Source organism: Stenella coeruleoalba (genome assembly GCF_951394435.1).
Source record: "Stenella coeruleoalba genome assembly, chromosome: 3".
Classification (NCBI taxonomy): Eukaryota; Metazoa; Chordata; class Mammalia; order Artiodactyla; family Delphinidae; genus Stenella; species Stenella coeruleoalba.
Genome location: NC_137148.1, coordinates 174,170,615 through 174,190,844, shown reverse-complemented (window position 1 = coordinate 174,190,844; position 20,230 = coordinate 174,170,615). Strand labels below are relative to the sequence as shown.

General features: G+C 38.8%; 1 long non-coding RNA gene across 6 annotated transcripts in view; it reads right to left on the bottom strand.

The window, feature by feature from the left end:
- The window catches only part of LOC307183756, a 30,801-nt gene that overhangs the window by 3,022 nt on the left and 7,549 nt on the right, over window positions 1–20,230 (bottom strand). For 2 of the 6 annotated variants that reach the window (XR_013827579.1, XR_013827580.1), the window contains exons 2-5: window positions 17,561–17,727; window positions 4,711–4,929; window positions 1,342–4,205; window positions 66–1,205 (exon numbers count right to left, since the gene is read on the bottom strand). This is a non-coding gene — a long non-coding RNA (uncharacterized lncRNA). The remainder of the gene's footprint in view (window positions 1–65; window positions 1,206–1,341; window positions 4,206–4,710; window positions 4,930–17,560; window positions 17,728–20,230) is intronic. The other 4 variants (XR_013827581.1, XR_013827582.1, XR_013827583.1 and 1 more) reach the window with 4 other exon arrangements.

The window sequence follows — 20,230 nt, the reverse complement described above, 5'->3', positions numbered from 1 at the left end:
CGCATTTACCTAAATCTGGAGATCACATGATCTGTAAGGTGCTTAAGGCTCACATCATCACTTACTGGGATTCATGCAAAGTCTCTTGATGATGATGAGGAGGTTCACTATGATCTCTTGACTGGAACCTGAAAAACACATTGTGACAAATGTTTTATCTACGGACACACATTTCCCACATGAATTCCTGCAAATAACCTTCTTCACTTCCACCACTGCGGGACCCATCAACTAGATTTTTGCAGTATTCAAGGTATAGCCATATTTAGCGACACCATCAACTCTTGACTTTACATCTACAAAACCCCATGGTTACTATTATGAAGCAGAATTCCAGGATAGTTACCTCAGTAAATGCAGATTACTCAATACTCACAGGGTTAAACATACATTTTTTGTGAAATATAAACTGAATAACAGAATAACACGGTCACTAGACCGCAGAATAACACGGTCACTAGACCGCAGAATAACACGGTCACTAGAACTGGCAAAACATTATCATTTCCTACCTGACCACCTGCTAAGAACTCACACATAAAACCCATGTAAGTGATCCAACATCATTTACACGGATATATGAAGATCAGATGGTCTCTGATATGAAGATCATCACTTACCTAGATATCAGAAATGTCCCCCTGTTAATGACCACTGTTTAATTTATCATGGTATCTTGATAGGAACCTGACAACTACCTTGTGAAATATATGTTAAAGGACACAACTTTTTTTTACCAGAACATATGCAAATAATCATGGTGACTCCATCATTACAGAGCATATCAAGTCTATCTGGATACTTGGATTAATTCAAGGTCAATATCATTATCAGATAACATCATAATTTCTTGCAAAACCCCTATAAAAATCCCATGATTACCACCTGGGGGCGGGGATGGGGAAGACCATGATAATTACCTGGATACGTACAATACCTCAGCGATCACAGAGTTAAACATAATTTTTCCCTAAAATGTAAGATGTGGAAACCAATGGTTATAAGAATTGGTTAGGAATCTATCATTTATTACTTGAATACTTGTAAAAATCATGGTAACAAGAAGTGTCAGGGATATATCACCCCTTACCTATATATATGAAGACCAGATGGTCTGTGCTGTGGTTTAGGACCAAATCATCACTTACCTTGATATTCCATGTTCACTATCATTTATAAGCTCACCACGATATCTTGACATGAATCTGAAAAACACATCGTGAAAAATGTGTTTGGTACACATCTTATTCTACCTGAACACCTGCAAATTCCCTTTGTCACTTATACGATTTCAGGACCCATCAACGTTGCCTGCATACTTGCAGAAGTCCAGAGTCATACCTTAGAAAAAGACATCATCCTCTCTTGGACGGATGCCTGCAAAAATCCCATGGTCGAGGACTTCCCTGGTGGTCCAGTGGTTAAGACCCCATGTTTCCACTGCACGGGGTATGGGTTCGATCCCTGGTCGGGGAACTAAGATCCCGCACGCTGCATGGCGCGGCCAAAAATAAATGAATAAATCAATCAATCCCATGGGCAATTAGGTGTGATGGAGAATAAGATAAATTACTTGGATGCCTGCAAACCTATCACTGCGAATGTTAAATACACATTAGTTCTAAACAAGAAGATAGTAAAATCTCATGCTTACTAGTGTTCTTATGAACAAATTAACTTAACAGCATACATGCCAAGTAAGAGGTTAATAAAAGAGTTTCTATAACATCATTCATTTCTAGATATCTGAAATAAAGAAGGTCTCCCATGGGTTAATGTAACATAATTCCATATTTGTATACTATCAAAGGCTGTAATGAGATACCAGCAAAAAAATATGGTAACACAAATGTTAGGGACACCATCCTCACTTACCTAGATACTTGAGGATCAGATTTGAGGTCTGTATTGTGGTAAGACCCACATTATCTACCTGATTAAGAGCAAAATCCCACTGATGTCCACTGAGAGCTTAACTGTGATCTCTTAACCGGTACCTGAAAAAAATTTAACAAATGTGTTTAAGGACACAACCTCTTCTACCAGGGTATGTGTAAATACTCTTGGTTATTTCTATCATTATGGGACACATCAACTAGACATGGATACTTCCAGTACCCCAAGGTTAATACCATTGTCACGAGGCCATCATTTGGTGAATGGACACCTACAAAATCCCCACGTTACCTCTGTGTTGTGGAACACCGTGACTGTTACCTGAACACATGCTCACTCAGCACTCTAATGAATAAATATAAATTTTCTCTAAACTATAAAAAAATGAAAACCCATGGTTTCTAGAATGGTAAGGACTCTACACTTTCATACCTCAATAGCATGCAATAAAATTATCTTAAGTATTATTGATACCATCATCACTTACCTATCTATCTGAAGATCTGATGGCCTGGGCTGTTGTTTAGGCCCTCATTATCACATACCTTGATACCAGCCATGTCTCACATTAAGTACCGATTATAGGCTACCCCCGATCATGGTTACTAGAATTGGTGAGGACCCTATTATTCTAAACGGAATAGCTGTACCAAATACACGGTCAGAAGGTGTTAGGGACACCATCACCACTTACCTACATTTCTGAAGGTCAGATGGCTTGTGCTCTGGTTTAGGCCCACATCATCACTTACCTGGACATTAGCAGTGTCCCCATTAATGAGCACTGTTAGGTTTACCATTATGTCTTGATAGGAGCCTGAAAAACATATTATGAAGTACGTGTCAAAGGACACAATTTATTCTACCAGCGTACCTGCAAATAACCTTGTTTACTTCTATTATTATGGGACACATCAACTCTACCTGCATATAAGCAGCATTCCAAGGTCAGCATCATTTTGGGGGTAAGACCGTCATTTCCTAACTGTATACCTGCAAACATCCCATGGTTACTACTGTAGGAAAGAACACCATAATTACCTGTAGACTTGTAACCTCTGGACACTTGGAAGGTAAAACAAATTTTCTCTCAAAATATAAAATGTAAACACTCATGGGCTCTAAAATTGGTAAGGACTCTATCATTTCCTACTTAAATAGCTATAATAAAAACATGTTAAGTGTTAGGGACACTATTGTCACTTACTTAGATATCTGAAAATCAGATGGCCTGTGCTATGGTTTAGGCCCACATCATCACTTACCTGGACACCAGCAAAATCCCTGCCAATGACCATGGTAAAGCTCACACTTACCTGGACACCAGCAAAATCCCTGCCAATGACCATGGTAAAGTTCACACTTACCTGGACACCAGCAAAATCCCTGTCAATGACCATGGTAAAGTTCATCATGCTTAACTGACTGAAACCCGACAAACACATTGTTACAAATGTTTCTACTTACACATCTTTTTTCTCCTGGATACTTACTGTATTCCATTGTTTGCACCTTTATTAGTAACAATATCCTTTGTTGACTGGACACTTGTAAAAAACCTAGTGAACAGTAAGGGCTAATTCTTAGTAGTGTTTATGAGAGCACTAACTTTTCTTACCTGATATCTGCAAAAACAAAGCAAAACATGGTGACACAGATGTTCGGGACACCATCATAATTTACCTAGATTTCTGAAGGTCAGAAGGGCTATAGCGTGGTAAGACTCATATAGTCACTTACTGCATCCAGCAAAGTGTCATTAACCACCATTGTTAGGGTCACTGTGATCCCCTGACTGGAACCTAAAAGAAACACACTGTGACAGATGTATTTAAGGACATAACTTTTCCTAGCAGGACACTGGCAAAGAACTTTTGTCACTTCCAACTTTATGGGCACATCAATGCTACCTGAACACTGGCAGAACTTCAAGGTTAACACTGTTGTTACAGGTACCATCATCTCTTGACCTTGTACCTGTAAAAATCTCATGGTCAACACTGTGGTGGAGAACGTTATGCATACTTACCTGGATACCTTCAAATCTCTCATTCATTCCTAAAGTTAAACACACATTATCTCTAAACTAGAAAACTGGCTAAACTAGATCTCACAGTTATCAGTGTTTGTAAGCCCCGTATCATTCTTTTACCTGAATATTTGCAAAAAACATGGTACTAACATGTGTTGGGGACACCATCATCGCTTACCTAGATTTCTGAAAATCAGATGGTCTATATAATATTTAAGGTCCACGTCATCACTTGCCTGGATTCCATGATCTTCACCATTATCTCATGATTTGGAGCCTACAAACACACATGATGGCAACTATGATTAGGGATACCTCTCCTACATGGACCTCAAAAAATCCTATGATCACTACTATCATTAGGGGAATCATGATCTCAACCTGGATCCTCTAGTTCTAAGGTCAACACTGTAGTTAGAGACACCATCATCTCTTGACTGGGACCTGAAAAAAACACATGGTGGCAACCCTGGTTAGGAAAAGGTTTTTCCATCTGGGCCTCTGCTAATTCCATCTGTCAATTCCATTATGGCAACCACCAACTCTACCTGGATATCTAGAGATTTCTAAGGTCAACGCTGTAGTTTTGGACACCATCTGCTATTCACTGGATACCTCAAAAATCCCATGGTCACTACTACAGTGAGGGCGCTGTGATATATTATCTGGATACTTGCAAGTATCTTTGTCACTACTAAGTTTTAAGACAAAATCAACCCTGAACTAGAAAACAGTAAAATCTGATGGTTGCTATTTTTGTTAGGGACATTAAAATTTCTTACCTGGATACCTACAAAAACACATGGTTTAGGGTGTTCTGAAGATGGCGGAAGAGTAAGACGCGGAGATCACCTTCCTCCCCACAGATACACCGGAAATACATCTACACGTGGAACAACTCCTACAGAACACCTACTGAATGCTGGCAGAAGACCTCAGACCTCCCAAAAGCCTCAGAAGCAGCAGATTAAAGCTCCACAATCAACTTGATGTACCTGCATCTGTGGAATACATGAATAGACAACGAATCATCCCAAATTGAGGAGGTGGACTTTGAGAGCAAGATTTATGATTTTTTCCCCTTTTCCTGTTTTTGTGAGTGTGTATGCTTCTGTGTGAGATTTTGTCTGTATAGCTTTGCTTCCACCATTTGTCCTAAGGTTCTATCTGTCCATTTTTTTGGTTTTTTAAAATTTTTTTCTTAATTATTATTTTTTAATTTAATAACTTTATTAGATTTTACTTTATTTTTTTACTTTATCTTCTTTCTTTTTTCCTTCCTTCCCTTCCTTCCTTCCTTCCTCCCACCATCCCTCCCTCCCTCCCTCCTTTCTTTCTTTCATTCCTTCTTTTCTTCTTTCTTTCTTTCTTTCTTGCTTGCTTCCTTCCCTCCTTTCTTCCTTTCTTTCTTCCCACTTCTACTAACTCTTTCTCTCTACTTTTTCTCCCTTTTATTCTGAGCCATGTGGATGAAAGGCTCTTGGTGCTGCAGCCAGGAGTCAGTGCTGTGCCTCTGAGGTGGGAGACCCAACTTCAGGACACTGGTCCACAAGAGACCTCCCACCTCCACATAATATCAAAAGGCGAAAATCTCCCAGAGATCTCCATCTTAACACCAGCACCCAGCTTCACTCAATGACCAGCAAGCTACAGTGCTGGACACTCTATGCCAAACAACTAGCAAGACAGGAAAACAACCCCACCCGTTAGCAGAGAGGCTGCCTAAAATCATAATAAGGCCACAGACACCCCAAAACACACCACCAGATGTGGACCTGCCCACCAGAAAGACAAGATCCAGCCTCATCCACCAGAACACAGGCACTGGTCCCCTCCACCAGGAAGCCTACACAACCCACTGAACCAACCTTAGCCACTGGGGACAGACATCAAAAACAATGGGAACTATGAACGTGCAGCCTGCACAAAGGAGGCCACAAACACAGTAAGATAAGCAAAATGGGAAGACAGAAAAACACACAGCAGATGAAGGAGCAAGATAAAAACCCACCAGACCAAACAAATGAAGAGGAAATAGGCAGTCTACCTGAAAAGGAATTCAGAATAATGATAGTAAATATGATCCAAAATCTTGGAAATAGAATAGACAAAATGCAAGGAACATTTAACAAGGACCTAGAAGAACTAAAGATGAAACAAACAATGATGAACGACACAATAAATGAAATGAAAAATACTCTAGATGGGATCAATAGCAGAATAACTGAGGCAGAAGAAAGGATAAGTGACCTGGAAGATAAAATAGTGGAAATAACTACTGCAGAGCAGAATAAAGAAAAAAGAATGAAAAGAACTGAGGACAGTCTCAGAGACCTCTGGGACAACATTAAACACACCAACATTCGAATTATAGGGGTTCCAGAGGAAGAAGAGAAAAAGAAAGGGACTGAGAAAATATTTGAAGAGATTACAGTTGAAAACTTCCCTAATATGGGAAAGGAAATAGTTAATCAAGTCCAGGAAGCAGAGAGTCCCATACAGGATAAATACAAGGAGAAATACGCCAAGACACATATTAATCAAACTGTTAAAAATTAAATACAAAGAAAGCATATTAAAAGCAGCAAGGGTAAAACAACAAATAACACACAAGGGAATCCCCATAAGGTTAACAGCTGATCTCTCAGCAGAAACTCTGCAAGCCAGAAGGGAGTGGCAGGACATACTGAAAGTCATGAAGGAGAAAAACCTGCAACCAAGATTACTCTACCCAGCAAGGATCTCATTCAGATTTGATGGAGAAATTAAAACCTTTACAGACAAGCAAAAGCTGAGAGAGTTCAACACCACCAAACCAGCTTTACAACAAATGCTAAAGGAACTTCTCTAGGCAAGAAACACAAGAGAAGGAAAAGACCTACAATAACGAACTCAAAACAATTTAGAAAATGGGAATAGGAACATACATATCGATAATTACCTTAAATGTAAATGGACTAAATGCTCCCACCAAAAGACACAGAATGGCTGAATGGATACAAAAACAAGACCCATATATATGCTGTCTACAAGAGACCCACTTCAGACCTAGAGACACATACAGACTGAAAGTAAGGGAATGGAAAAAGATATTCCGTGCAAATGGAAACCAGAAGAAAGTTGGAGTAGCAATTCTCGTATCAGACAAAATAGACTTTAAAATAAAAACTATTAGAAGAGACAAGGAAGGACACTACATAATGATCAAGGGATCGATCCAAGAAGAAGATATAACAATTGTAAATATTTATGCACCCAACATAGGAGCACCTCAATACATAAGGCAAATACTAACAGCCATAAAAGGGGAAATCGACAGTAACACATTCATAGTAGGGGACTTAAACACCCCACTTTCACCCATGGACAGATCATCCAAAATGAAAATAAATAAGGAAACACAAGCTTTAAATGATACATTAAACAAGATGGACTTAATTGATATTTATAGGACACTCCATCCAAAAACAACAGAATACACATTTTTCTCAAGTGCTCATGGAACATTCTCCAGGATAGATCATATCTTAGGTCACAAATCAAGCCTTGGTAAATTTAAGAAAATTGAAATTGTATCGAGTATCTTTTCTGACCACAACGCCATGAGACTAGATATCAATTACAGGAAAAGATCTGTAAAAAATACAAACACATGGAGGCTAAACAATACACTACTTAATAATGAAGAGATCACTGAAGAAATCAAAGAGGAAATCAAAAAATACCTAGAAACAAATGACAATGGAGACACAACGACCCAAAACCTGTGGGATGCAGCAAAAGCAGTTCTAAGGGGGAAGTTTATAGCAATACAAGCCCACCTTAAGAAGCAGGAAACATCTCGAATAAACAACCTAACCTTGCACCTCAAGCAATTAGAGAAAGAAGAACAAAAAAACCCCAAAGCTAGCAGAAGGAAAGAAATCATAAAAATCAGATCAGAAATAAATGAAAAAGAAATGAAGGAAACAATAGCAAAGATCAATAAAACTAAAAGCTGGTTCTTTGAGAAGATAAACAAAATAGATAAACCACTAGCCAGACTCATCAAGAAAAAAAGGGAGAAGACTCAAATCAATAGAATTAGAAATGAAAAAGGAGAGGTAACAACTGACACTGCAGAGATAAAAGAGATCATGAGAGATTACTACAAACAACTCTATGCCAATAAAATGGACAATCTGGAAGAAATGGACAAATTCTTAGAAATGCACAACCTGCCAAGACTGAATCAGGAAGAAATAGAAAATATGAACAGACCAATCACAAGCACTGAAATTGAAACTGTGATTAAAAATCTTCCAACAAAGAAAAGCCCAGGACCAGATGGCTTCACAGGCGAATTCTATCAAACATTTAGAGAAGAGCTAACACCTATCCTTCTCAAACTCTTCCAAAATATAGCAGAGGGAGGACCACTCCCTAACTCCTTCTACGAGGCCACCATCACCTTGATACCAAAACCAGACAAGGATGTCACAAAGAAAGAAAACTACAGGCCAATATCACTGATGAACATAGATGCAAAAATCCTCAACAAAATACTAGCAAACAGAATCCAACAGCACATTAAAAGGATCATACACCATGATCAAGTGGGGTTTATTCCAGGAATGCAAGGATTCTTCAATATACGCAAATCTATCAATGTGATAAACCATATTAACAAATTGAAGGAGAAAAACCATATGATCATCTCAATAGATGCAGAGAAAGCTTTTGACAAAATTCAACAGCCATTTATGATAAAAACCCTGCAGAAAGTAGGCATAGAGGGAACTTTCCTCAACATAATAAAGGCCATATATGACAAGCCCACAGCAAACATCATCCTCAATGGTGAAAAACTGAAAGCATTTCCACTAAGATCAGGAACAAGACAAGGTTGCCCACTCTCACCACTATTATTCAACATTGTTTTGGAAGTTTTAGCCACAGCAATCAGAGAAGAAAAGGAAATAAAAGGAATCCAAATTGGAAAAGAAGAAGTAAAGCTGTCACTGTTTGCAGATGACATGATCCTATACATAGAGAACTCTAAAGATGCTACCAGAAAACTACTAGAGCTAATCAATGAATTTGGTAAAGTGGCAGGATACAAAATTAATGCACAGAAATCTCTGGCATTCCTATATACTAATGATGAAAAATCTGAAAGTGAAATCAAGAAAACACTCCCATTTACCATTGCAACAAAAAGAATAAAATATCTAGGAATAAACCTACCTAAGGAGACAAAAGACCTGTATGCAGAAAATTATAAGACACTGATGAAAGAAATTAAAGATGATATAAATCGATGGAGAGATATACCATGTTCTTGGATTGGAAGAATCAACATTGTGAAAATGACTCTACTACCCAAAGCAATCTATAGATTCAATGCAATCCCTATCAAACTACCACTGGCATTTTTCACAGAACTAGAACAAAAAATTTCACAATTTGTATGGAAACACAAAAGACCCCGAATAGCCAAAGCAATCTTGAGAACGAAAGAAGGAACTGGAGGAATCAGGCTCCCTGACTTCAGACTATACTACAAAGCTACAGTCATCAAGACGGTATGGTACTGGCACAAAAACAGAAAGATAGATCAATGGAACAGGATAGAAAGCCCAGAGATAAACCCATGCACATATGGACACCTTATCTTTGATAAAGGTGGCAGTAATGTACAATGGAGAAAGGACAGCCTCTTCAATAAGTGGTGCTGGGAAAACTGGACAGGTACATGTAAAAGTATGAGATTAGATCACTCCCTAACACCATACACAAAAATAACCTCAAAATGGATTAAAGACCTAAATGTAAGGCCAGAAACTATCAAACTCTTAGAGGAAAACATAGGCAGAACACTCTATGACATAAATCAAAGCAAGATCCTTTCTGACCCACCTCCTAGAGTAATGGAAATAAAAACAAAAATAAACAAATGGGACCTAATGAAACTTCAAAGCTTTTGCACAGCAAAGGAAACCATAAACAAGACCAAAAGACAACCCTCAGAATGGGAGAAAATATTTGCAAATGAAGCAACCGACAAAGGATTAATCTCCAAAATTTACAAGCAGCTCATGCAGCTCAATAACAAGAAAACAAACAACCCAATCCAAAAATGGGCAGAAGACCTAAATAGACATTTCTCCAAAGAAGATATACAGACTGCCAACAAACACATGAAAGAATGCTCAACATCATTAATCATTAGAGAAATGCAAATCAAAACTACAATGAGATATCATCTCACACCAGTCAGAATGGCCATCATCAAAAAATCTAGAAACAATAAATGCTGGAGAGGGTGTGGAGAAAAGGGAACACTCTTGCACTGCTGGTGGGAATGTGAATTGGTTCAGCCACTATGGAGAACAGTATGGAGGTTCCTTAAAAAACTACAAATAGAACTACCATATGACCCAGCAATCCCACTACTGGGCATATACCCTGAGAAAACCAAAATTCAAAAAGAGTCATGTACCAAAATGTTCATTGCAGCTCTATTTACAATAGCCCGGAGATGGAGACAACCTAAGTGCCCGTCATCGGATGAATGGATAAAGAAGATGTGGCACATATATACAATGGAATATTACTCAGCCATAAAAAGAAACGAAATTGAGCTATTTGTAATGAGGTGGATAGACCTAGAGTCTGTCATACAGAGTGAAGTAAGTCAGAAAGAAAAAGACAAATACCGTATGCTAACACATATATATGGAATTTAAGAAAAAAATGTCATGAAGAACCTAGGGGTAAAGCAGGAATAAAGACGCAGACCTCTTAGAGAACGGACTTGAGGTTATGGGGAGGGGGAAGGGTGAGCTGTGACAGGGCGAGAGAGAGTCATGGGCATATACATAGTAACAAACGCAGTAAGGTAGATAGCTAGTGGGAAGCAGCCGCATGGCACAGGGTTATTGGCTCGGTGCTTTGTGACAGCCTGGAGGGGTGGGATGGGGAGGGTGGGAGGGAGGGAGACGCAACAGGGAAGACATATGGGAACATATGTTTATGTATGACTGATTCACTTTGTTATAAAGCAGAAACTAACACACCATTGTAAAGCAATTATACCCCAATAAAGATGTTAAAAAAAAAAAAAAAAAAAAAAGGGGAAATCAACAGTAACACAATCATAGTAGGGGACTTTAACACCCCACTTTCACCAATGGACAGATCATCCAAAATGAAAATAAGTAAGGAAACACAAGCTTTAAATGATACATTAAACAAGATGGACTTAATTGATATTTACATAACACTCCATCCGAAAACAACAGAATACACATTTTTCTCAAGTGCTCATGAAACATTCTCCAGGATAGATCATATCTTGGCTCACAAATCAAGCCTTGGCAAATTTAAGAAAACTGAAATTGTATCAAGTATCTTTTCCAACCACAATGCCATAAGACTAGATATCAATTACAGGAAAAGATCTGTAAAAAAATACAAACACATGGAGGCTAAACAATACACTACTTAATAACGAAGTGATCACTGAAGAAATCAAAGAGGAAATTAAAAAATACCTAGAAACAAGTGACAATGGAGACACGACGACCCAAAACCTATGGGATGCAGCAAAAGCAGTTCTAAGAGGGAAGTTTATAGCAATACAAGCTCACCTTAAGAAACAGGAAACATCTCGAATAAACAACCTAACCTTGCACCTAAAGCAATTAGAGAAAGAAGAACAAAAAAACCCCAAAGTCAGCAGAAGGAAAGAAATCATAAAAATCAGATCAGAAATAAATGAAAAAGAAATGAAGGAAACAATAGCAAAGATCAATAAAACTAAAAGCTGGTTCTTTGAGAAGATAAAATAGATAAATCATTAGCCAGACTCATCAAGAAAAAAAGGGAGAAGACTCAAATCAATAGAATTAGAAATGAAAAAGGAGAAGTAACAACTGACACTGCAGAAATAAAAAACATCATGCGAGATTACTACAAACAACTCTATGCCAATAAAATGGACAACCTGGAAGAAATGGACAAATTCTTAGAAATGCACAACCTGCGAAGACTGAATCAGGAAGAAATTGAAAATATGAACAGACCAATCACAAGCATTGAAATTGAAACTGTGATGAAAAATCTTCCAACAAACAAAAGCCCAGGACCAGATGGCTTCACAGGTGAATTCTATCAAACATTTAGAGAAGAGCTAACACCTATCCTTCTCAAACTCTTCCAAAATATAGCAGAGAGAGGAACACTCCCAAATTCATTCTAGGAGGCCAGCATCACCTTGATACCAAAACCAGACAAGGATGTCACAAAGAAAGAAAACTACAGGCCAATATCACTGATGAACATAGATGCAAAAATCATCAACAAAATACTAGCAAACAGAATCCAACAGCACATTAAAAGGATCATACACCATGATCAAGTGGGGTTTATTCCAGGAATGCAAGGATTCTTCAATATATGCAAATGTATCAATGTGATAAACCATATTAAAAAATTGAAGGAGAAAAACCATATGATCATCTCAATAGATGCAGAGAAAGCTTTTGACAAAATTCAACAGCCATTTATGATAAAAACCCTGCAGAAAGTAGGCATAGAGGGAACTTTCCTCAACATAATAAAGGCCATATATGACAAACCCACAGCCAACATCATCCTCAATGGTGAAAAACTGAAAGCATTTCCACTAAGATCAGGAAAGAGACAAGGTTGCCCACTCTCACCACTCTTATTCAATATAGTTTTGGAAGTTTTAGCCACAGCAATCAGAGAAGAAAAGGAAATAAAAGGAATCCAAATCAGAAAGAAGAAGTAAAGCTGTCACTGTTTGCAGATGACATGATACTACACATAGAGAATCCTAAAGATGCTACCAGAAAACTACTAGAGCTAATAAAGGAATCTGGTAAAGTTGCAGGATACAAAATTAATGCACAGAAATCTCTTGCATTCCTATACACTAATGATGAAAAATCTGAAAGTGAAATCAAGAAAATACTCCCATTTACCACTGCCACAAAAAGAATAAAATATCTAGGAATAAACCTACCTAAGGAGACAAAAGACCTGTATGCAGAAAATTATAAGACACTGATGAAAGAAATTAAAAAGGATACAAATAGATGGAGAGATATACCATGTTCTTGGATTGGAAGAATCAACATTGTGAAAATGACTCTACTACCCAAAGCAATCTACAGCTTCAATGCAATCCCTATCAAACTACCACTGGCATTTTTCACAGAACTAGAACAAAAAATTTCACAATTTGTATGGAAACACAAAAGACCCCGAATAGCCAAAGCAATCTTGAGAACGAAAAAAGGAGCTGGAGGAATCAGGCTCCCTGACTTCAGACAAAGCTACAGTCATCAAGACAGTATGGTACTGGCACAAAAACAGAAAGATAGATCAGTGGAACAGGATAGAAAGCCCAGAAATAAACCCAGGCACATATGGTCACCTTATCTTTGATAAAGGAGGCAGGAATGTACAGTGGAGAAAGGACAGCCTCTTCAATAAGTGGTGCTGGGAAAACTGGACAGCTACATGTACAAGTATGAGATTAGATCACTCCCTAACACCATACACAAAAATAAGCTCAAAATGGATTAAAGACCTAAATGTAAGGCCAGAAACTATCAAACTCTTAGAGGAAAACATAGGCAGAACACTCTATGACATAAATCACAGCAAGATTCTTTTTGACCCACCTCCTAGAGAAATGGAAATAAAAACAAAAATAAACAAATAGGACCTAATGAAACTTCAAAGCTTCTGCACAGCAAAGGAAACCATAAACAAGACCAAAAGACAACCCTCAGAATGGGAGAAAATATTTGCAAATGAAGCAACTGACAAAGGATTAATTTCCAAAATTTACAAGCAGCTCATGCAGCTCAATAACAAATAAACAAACAACCCAATCCAAAAATGGGCAGAAGACCTAAATAGACATTTCTCCAAAGAAGATATACAGACTGCCAACAAACACATGAAAGAATGCTCAACATCATTAATCATTAGAGAAATGCAAATCAAAACTACAATGAGATATCATCTCACACCAGTCAGAATGACCATCATCGAAAAATCTAGAAACAATAAATGCTGGAGAGGGTGTGGAGAAAAGGGAACACTCCTGCACTGCTGGTGGGAATGTGAATTGGTACCCCACTATGGAGAACAGTATGGAGGTTCCTTAAAAAACTACAAATAGAACTACCATATGACCCAGCAATCCCACTACTGGGCATATACCCTGAGAAAACCATAATTCAAAAAGAGTCATGTACCAAAATGTTCATTGCAGCTGTATTTACAATAGCCCAGAGATGGAAACAACCTAAGTGCCCATCGTCGGATGAATGGATAAAGAAGATGTGGCACATATATACAATGGAATATTACTCAGCCATAAAAAGAAATGAAATTGAGCTATTTGTAATGAGGTGGATAGACCTAGAGTCTGTCATACAGAGTGAAGTAAGTCAGAAAGAGAAAGACAAATACCGTATGCTAACACATATATATGGAATTTAAGGGAAAAAATGTCATGAAGAACCTGGGGTAAGACAGGAATAAAGACACAGACCTACTGGAGAATGGACTTGAGGATATGGGGAGGGGGAAGGGTGAGCTGTGACAAAGCGAGAGAGAGGCATAGACATATATACACTACCAAACGTAAGGTGGATAGCTAGTGGGAAGCAGCTGCATGGCACAGGGATATCAGCTCGGTGTTTTGTGACGGCCTGGAGGGGTGGGATAGGGAGGGTGGGAGGGAGGAAGATGCAAGAGGGAAGAGATATGGGAACATATGTATATGTATAACTGATTCACTTTGTTATAAAGCAGAAACTAACACACCACTGTAAAGCAATTATACCCCGATAAAGATGTTTAAAATAAATAAATAAAAATAAAATTAAATATATTTGATAGTCCAAAAAAACCACATGGCTACGATAAGAGTTTGGGACAGCATCATCACTCTTCTAGATATCTGAAAATCGTATGTTCTCTAATGTGTTTAAGGCCCACATCATCTTTTACCTGGATATTAGCAAAGTCTCACATTTACTCCATTAGGTTCACCATCATCTACTGATTGGAACCTGAAAAATTCCATGGTCTGTACTGTGGTGAGTGACACCATGATAACTTATCTGGACAGTTACAAAATACTGTGAAGTCCACTTGGTTAAAGCCCACATTCTTTCCTTGTCATATTAAATCCCATGGTTACTACTGTGGTAAATTTCAACTTCATTTCTTTACTGGAACCTGCAAAAAATCATGGTGACAATCTTAGAGATATATCATCTCTTACCAGAACACCTGAAAAACCCATGGTCATTGCCATGATTTAAGTCACCATCATTACTTAATGGATACTGAAGGGTAGCAGAGTATGCAACCACAAAATAGGCTTCCTTGGCACAAGGATTATTTTGAGCTTGTCATTTTGAGAAACTGAAGACATAGAAGCTCTGAAAGCAGGGTAGAAGTTACCCTTTTGTAAGGGAAATTTACATTAAAAAGGGGGCTTGCACCAGAAAGAGAGCTATTACTGGAGATCACTTTTTCACCTGAGAGACTTATCTTCATGGCAGGGCAAACTTTGTTTACCATCTATTTCTTCTTCTCGGCTTCCTGTAAATCGCCTTCCTCCCCTTGGAAACCCCAGACCCCTGTCTCTTCCCTTAGCTCAGGATGGTAGGTATATAAGCCTCAGTTGCCTGGCTGCCTTTTCATATATCTTTGTGGGGCTCCCATATGTACGTATGTGCATATGTAATTAAAATCATTTGTTTTTCCCCTGTTAATCTGTCTTTTATTACAGGAGGGTTTCAGCCAAGAACCTAGAACACTAGAGGGAAAATGTGTTTTCTTCCCCTACAATACCTTCATAGTCCCATATTCACTCTAGGTTTACCATCAGTTCTTGACTAGATACTTGCAAAGTACCTTGGTTACCACAGCGGTTTACGACACATCATCTTTACCTGGATAAATACAGAAGCCTGTAGTCTTTATTAGGTTTAGAAAAACATATCTTACACGGAGACCTACCAATTATCCAGATAAATGCCATTGTTAGGGACACATCATCTCTAACCTGGGTAACTATAAAGTATCTTGGTACTACCATTGTCAGTTATACATCATGTCTTACCTAGACACCTTCAACCCATGGTCCACATTTTTAGGGACACCAGCATCCCTAACCTGAATACTTACAAAATCCCTTGCTCAGTACTGGGGTTAGGATCACTAACATGTCTTGACTGCATATACCTGCAAAATCCCATCATCAATTTCATGGTTAAGGACACCATCATCTCTTCACTAAACCCCTGAAAAATCCCATGGTTGCTTTTGTGGTTAGGTTCACCATCATACCGGGACTACCACAAAACACCATGTTCACTAATGTGGTAAGGGACACGATCAGCTTCTACCTGCATACCTGAGAAATCCCGATTTCAGTACTGTATTGATAGTTAAGGCCACTATTCTATCTTAACTGGATATCTACAAAATACCATGGTCACTCCCATGGTTACATCGATCATAATTTTGTAGGAACATGTTCCTAGGTAGGAACATCCTCATTTCCTACCTCGCTATTTACAAAGTCCCATGGATATAAACATAGTCAGGGTCTCTGTCGTCTTTTTACTCTCCATCTACAAAATCCCATGGCACTAACATAGTTAAGGATACCATCATTTCTTCCCAGGATTCCTTCAAAATACTGTGGTCACTACATTGGTGACAGCCACTGTCATCTCTTACCTGAACAACTACCAAGTCCTATGGTCACTGAATCTCTTGATTAGACATTCAAGGCTCTTCATGTCTGACTCTGCCTGCCTCACCAGCCTCAGCCCGTCATCCCCTCTCATCCTTTATGTGAACGTTCTAAACCGTTGAATTTCCCTGGTTACGGGCAGTAGAATTCTCAAGCCAGCCCTTACCGTCTAACAGGAGCTGATAATTGCCATCTCTTGGCAACTCAGTGTTCAGCAGCCTTGAAATAGGCCATGGTGGAGTATTTACACCACAGAAACTGGCAAACGCTACACATCAGGCCCTTTCTTCTAGGCATTTACCAGGATGTACTGATGAATAAAGTAATAAATGAACAGACGGAGGCACTACTTAACATGACAACTCAATCTTGCTTTCTCATGAATCTGATGTGACTTTTGCGGATGAAGGAATGTGTCAGTTTATTCTACATATGCCTCAAAATTTATTATTTTTCCAAATTTGTATACTTAATGAAAAAAATGGACGAACACTTACATTTCAAATTACTTAGTTTATACTAATGTTGAACTTAGTTTATACAACATTAATGTATATTAATGTTGATCAGGGACTTACTGGATTTCAATATGTCCAAAGTTGACAAATTTGCAAAAAACCCCAATAGTTAAATATTATTACACCTAACCAAAAAATTATATATATACATATATATATATAAAAAATATATATATATAATTTAATATATATATCACCCCATTTACCAGAGCAAATTTTTTATCTCCCTTACCACTAAATTTCTTATTGGGCTTTTCATGACAATCTAGATTTCTATCAGTAACCATATTTGAATTTCATAAAGTTCTCAGTCACCTTTCCTTCGAAAATCAAGTAAAATGTCAAGAGAGAGAAGCAGCAATCCACACCCCCTCGTTTTAGGCCCACAGTGTGGGAACCAATTTTATGGTGATTCTTGGGGGAAAAAAGCTCCACGTGATGGCTGCAATTTTGATGGCTGTGTCCTTCAGATTGCCCAAAGGCTAAAAGAAGCAAAATGCAATTAGTAAAGGCTCCACTTCTCATGTTGAGGTTGGTTTCAGCTTCAAACTTCTTTATTTCTCCTTGCACCCTCACTTTTCTGCAACCCTTCCTGATAACAGAAAACTGATAAGTTAAATGGACCACAGAGATGATAAACACTACGTAAAACTGATAGACCGGGGCTTCCCTGGTGGCGCAGTGGTTGAGGGTCCGCCTGCCGATGCAGGGGACACGGGTTCATGCCCCAGTCCGGGAGGATCCCACATGCCGCGGAGCGGCCGCTGAGCCTGCGCGTCCGGAGCCTGTGCTCCGCAATGGGAGAGGCCACAACAGTGAGAGGCCCGCTTACACCAAAAAAGGAAAAAAAAAACTGATAGACCACCAGGCAATTTTCCTTTTATAAAGAAAACCTTCTATTTCTTAATGATTATTCTTAGCTACTAGCCATTTCTACTCACCAAGATCAGCCATCACCCGTGAGAAACGATACTGGTGACAAATTAATGCAGCAACCGGGGCACAAAGGGTCCCTGAGACCACCTTTCTGTCTACTAAACCTACATCCCACCTAATTCACTCTTTCCTTTTTCAAAGTGAAAAAGATGATCTTCTTTGCTAGTACTGTAATGATCTTGTTACATGCACTGGTTGAATTCATATGGAATTATTTCCTGCCTTGTAGGAAATTAAATGTGCTTTAAAATTATAATGTGCTACCAACTGGGTTTTTATGTTCAAAACTCCTGGGGTCAGATTCATGTGGGGCTCTCCCTTTATATTTTGACACTAGGAGAGAAAACGCTTTACAGTCAGATCTATTACCAGTATGAAAGAGCAACTGAAGAGCTTGCCTCTCTGTTTATCAGCATCTACTGGGCAACAAGAGACAGCTGGGCCCTGCTGTAGGCAGAACAGAGGGCAAAGTCTGGCATTTGGGCTTCCAGCTATGGCACTTCCTGACTCAGCAAGGACCCTTGTCTTTGCAGCCTTGCACCCTCTCAGGCCATGACTGAGATGACTTCCAAAGTGAATTCTGTATTTTATATGTCTCATGTCTTGACTATTATCTCTGAATACAATCACAATACTATATAGCTGTTATTATACACATGATATATATTATATCATACATATTAGTATAAATCCTAATAATAACTTTATTTTATGTAAGCTTGGAACTCCAGGGGTTGATACTAAAATTACTATTACTAAAATTACTATTTTGGTTCTTAAGGTGCTAAGAACAATGATAACATGTATGGGGGGATTCCCCACACCAGCTGGGTGTCCCACAAATTTAATTCAGTTCTGACCCTAACTACCAGGAGAGAGCATCAGATCCCACAGGTTAGGGATTCAGTCTCACAACACTGTTCCCCACCACCACTTCAGATGCCAATTGCAAGTCCAGACTGTTCTCTGTACTTCTGACAGAAGTACTTCTCTGTACTTCTGGCCTATAAATCAGAGGTTCCCACAACCCCCTCCTTGTGTTTGATTAATTTGCTGGAATGGCTCACAGAACTCAGGAAAACATTTTACTCATTAGACCACTGGATTATTATAAAAGAAGGTACCTCAGGAACAACCAAATTGGATGAGAGGCAGAGGTCAAGGTATGGGGAAGTGGCACAAAACTCCAAAGCCCTCTCCGAGCGCCCCACTCTCCCAGCACCTCTACAGGTTCACCAACCCAGAAGCCCCCCAAATCACACCCTTCTGGGTTTCTATGGACGCTTCATTATACAAGCATAATTGACTGACTCACTGGCCACTGGTGATTGATTCACCCTCCAGTCCCTCTCCCCTCTCCCTTCCCTGGAAATCAGCAGGTGGGACTGAAAGTTCCAACCCCCTCATCAAGGTTGGTTCCCCTGGCAACCAGCCCCCCTCCTTAGGAGCTTTCCAAAAGTCACCTCAAGAACACAAACCCGGTAGTAGTGGAAAGGCCTTATTTTGAATAACAAGACACCCATTTCACCTTTCTGGCTCTGAAGGGATTTCAGGAACTGAGGACAGGAGACCAGATATTATAACAAAAGACACTCTCATTTACTCTTTTCACTCAGGAAATTCCAAGGGTTTGGGGAAGCTGTGAGCCAGAAACCATGAATGAAGACCAAATCTATATAAATGTCATAAATCACAATACCAGAGTACTTTTTTAAAAATCAAGAGAAACCAAATAGATACACAAACAGAACAGGTTGCCACTTCTAAGCATACTATTTATCTTAAAAATGAAACTCTATTTATGAATTCTGATTACTTAACTTCATTATCCTTTCCCTCTTTTTAAGCACACACCAAACAATTAGATGTTCTAGGCCCAGTAAAAAATATCAACATCACTGTACATGGATTTGTATATCATTTAACAGATATTTATACAACCCAGCATTGTTAGTGTCAAATGACAAAACTAAATTTAGTAATGAATCTGATGCCCTTTATTCAAGGGAAAACAATCCGTGGAGTCGGGGTACAGTGCCTCACAAGCAG